The sequence below is a fragment of the Octopus bimaculoides genome, chromosome 3, assembly GCF_001194135.2.
Source record: "Octopus bimaculoides isolate UCB-OBI-ISO-001 chromosome 3, ASM119413v2, whole genome shotgun sequence".
Taxonomy (NCBI): domain Eukaryota; kingdom Metazoa; phylum Mollusca; class Cephalopoda; order Octopoda; family Octopodidae; genus Octopus; species Octopus bimaculoides.
The window spans coordinates 8,626,082-8,629,152 of NC_068983.1; positions in this window are offsets into that span (position 1 = coordinate 8,626,082).

Consider the following 3,071-nt stretch of genomic DNA (forward strand, 5'->3'; position numbering starts at 1 on the left):
GAACAAATATCGTCATAAATATTCTTAATATTTGCATATATAATGAAATGCATACATACATACGTACAAACGCACATTCTTATATATGCACCCAAGATACGCTTTCAGGTTCGTGCATATTATCATTGGAGCAAGAAGGTATATACCAACACGTCTGGAGCAAAATATGGCAGAACTTGAGTTATTAGGGAGAGAACAGAAATCCTTAATTCATACTCTACAAATGATCACGATATCTGAGACTGTAAAAATCGGCATGAACCTCTTACAATTTAAGGGATGATGGTTAAAAGAAGATACTGTCCTTCATAATCATGATGCTAAGTACGTGGTCGATCAAACTAACTCAAACTTGAAAAGAGACAGAGAGAACATACATACACGTATACCTACCTAACTTACTACCCACCTACCTACCTACCTACCTATCTACCTTTCTACATGTATGTGTATGTATGCGTGGCTGCATAATTATGGAGCTGGTGTTGTTTATTTCTTGGCAACTCGATCCTTTGGTTTATGCATATTTTTGTGCATGTTTTCAATCGGGAATTTCAAGTAATACCGAGTGAGTTATTAGCTTCGTGCAGATATAACATACTAGATTATTGCATTTTCGTGTAATATGTTTCACGTTCGTTAAAACAAATTTTACACACACACACACACACACACACACACAAACATACTCCATACACAGTCACAAACACACAAACTCACGCACACAATTGTATACGTGATTACATACATCTACTTCTTCATGTACGCTATTTTTATGAATAAATTATTCAGTAATGCATGAAATTATGTGTTACATTTAAGTAACTAATTAGGTATTTAAGTACACCTCACTATTATCTCCCAATGCGTGTAATTGGTATATCTTCCATTTAGATTCTTTTAATCAATTTTGCTTAATGAGTTGTGTTTCCAAACTTAATTTACATCGCCTCTTTCTCGCTGAATTCGTTACAGATGTAAATTTTTTAGTATTTGCAATATAATTAGGTTGTCACAATAACCTACTTGAACAAGCTTTTCTTTTGCCTCTTTACGCAAACTCACTAATTATATACATTCAATTTATCTATTGTTTGATGCATCTGAAGAATGAGATCATTTCAAGTAAGCGAACGTTAATATAGTCAGCTTGACATCCTTTTCATGTCATTAGAGCACCGTTAATTCAAAAGTAATTAGCTAATACGGACACCTAATAAAATCCGGTTAGAACCCTTTAACTATATCTATATAATTAGTATCCTCAGGTGGAAAATATTACTTCCGACAACTAAGAAATGCTGTTTGAGTGTTACTTAGTCATTTAAAAAAAAAAAATTTAACGTAGAAACAGAAAGATTATTAACGTTTCAGTCAAATTGCCTTGGATCATTTGCTCCGTGTTTTTAAATATTATATTGAAAATGTATTTTGTCAATATAGTGATTCATTTTTGGATGTAATAAAATAAAGTACCAGTGAAATACCGGGATGGATGTCATTGGCTCACCTGTCGCCACCAACAGTCATGTCTTATGCCAATGTCAGAACCCTTTATTTAATTTCTAACTACCCAAAGCCGTAGAGTGTCTTTTAGAATGTATATGCACACGTTGTTTAATTTGACTAGAGCCATCGCCAATTATTGTCATATGGTTGGCCTTATGTACGTGTTAGAAATGCTGAAAGTGAAATAATAAGTGAGTCACAGAGAAGGACAGTGGGAAAGAGAAATATAGGCAGACAATAAAATAGTCCAATCACACTTTACGAAAAAATCACACAAAAGAAATATATCTACAGATATGCTATGCAATACTTTACTCAACATGTTTAATAAAGGAGCCAGTGTGGAGTTTCAGAGAAGAAACAACCTCAAATATGACTGACAACCATCCCACGGTAACGGTTTTGTAGTTATTTATGAAAATGAATAGAAAGAAAATTCCTATATCTTTATGACGTCAGTTGTTCAGTTACCCATGGGACACGTAGCTTGAACACTACCCTTGGGACACACAGCTCACTGAGAGAGCAGCTAAAAAAGGACTTTCTTGAAGTTTTACCGCAGGAATGATTTCCAATATGTATAAGAACCAACAATAAATAGAATTTGCGAGCATAATATTAAGGAAATAATATATTTCAGATATTTCATATCTAGTTAGCTTTAGGATACATATTTTCCGCTCTGCATTTTCAACCAGTGAACAGCGAAAATAGAAAATCCTTGCAGTTTAAAACACGAAGAACGCCACTTTTCTAATACACGCACAAACACATACAAACACGCATCGCGTACGCGTACCAGCATATACTTACAAACAATAGCTATAACTCTTTAAAATGTAACTACGAAAAACATACACGTATTCGTTGATATATTTAGTGACGAATTACATTGAGATAAAATTCTATTCCTGAAACTATACAACACGAGTTGCATAAACACTTATATAAATGCATACACATACATAAGTAAACATATCTTAATCCAAGTGCACACCGGTATACACACGTGTGGATATCTATACACTGGAGTAGACTAATTACACGTTGACTAAAAGAAATATATGAAACTGCCATCATTTGAGTAACAAATTATTCTTATGTAACATACTCAAAAATATACGTAACCTTGTGTATGCCCTCTCTAGATACACAAACAAGAGCAAATGTATATATATATCTATCTATCTATCTACACACACACACACATATAAGTCTAGCTATCAATACAATACACACACACATGTATCTATCTTTATTTCTCTCTATATATATTTCTTTCTCCCTCTATTTCTCTCTGACTATTTCTCTCTCTTTCTCTCTCTCTCTCTCTATATATATATGTATGTATGTATGTATAGAGAGAGAGGTGAAATTTACAAAAAACAAAGCAAAAGACGAAGACGGATGTGTAAACAACAAACAGATGTATTAGTTTTAGGCTCAGGAAGTGAGAAAGTCTTTTTCGATTCGAGCCTACGCTCTTCAACAGAAAGGGACACAGAAATAAGCACACACAGAGAAAATTAAAAAAAAATTTCTGTGGCTCACGATCAATCATA